The sequence below is a fragment of the Mizuhopecten yessoensis genome, unplaced genomic scaffold, assembly GCF_002113885.1.
Source record: "Mizuhopecten yessoensis strain PY_sf001 unplaced genomic scaffold, ASM211388v2 scaffold6703, whole genome shotgun sequence".
Classification (NCBI taxonomy): Eukaryota; Metazoa; Mollusca; class Bivalvia; order Pectinida; family Pectinidae; genus Mizuhopecten; species Mizuhopecten yessoensis.
Window position 1 is genome coordinate 8,008 of NW_018406682.1, and position 410 is coordinate 8,417.

The window sequence follows — 410 nt, forward strand, 5'->3', positions numbered from 1 at the left end:
GCTTAGACAACAGTATATNAGCACTTGCAGGTTTTAATGCTAATCCTTTCCAGAAAAACTGTGGATATTCGCAGGTTGGAGGTATCGTTGTTAATATTTCGCCTTTAATTTCTGCCCGGCGGCGTTTTGATTTAGAATGGCCATCTGGGTGGAAATTATTTTTGATAACTCCTCGTATCTTTTATGTACAGTATATAGGCCAAATGACTTGTGTAAATCCATTTTGGGAACAATTTGAAAACTCCATTGAAAATGCACTCGTCATAAACTGAACGACATTATCCGCATGTATCCGTTTTCTAATGTAATAAACCAACCAACTCGGGTAGGCTAAACACGTGCTTCACTCATTAACCCCGTGCTCGTGAGTGATGCATGCGTTGTTGGTTTTTACAATGTTATTGAAATTG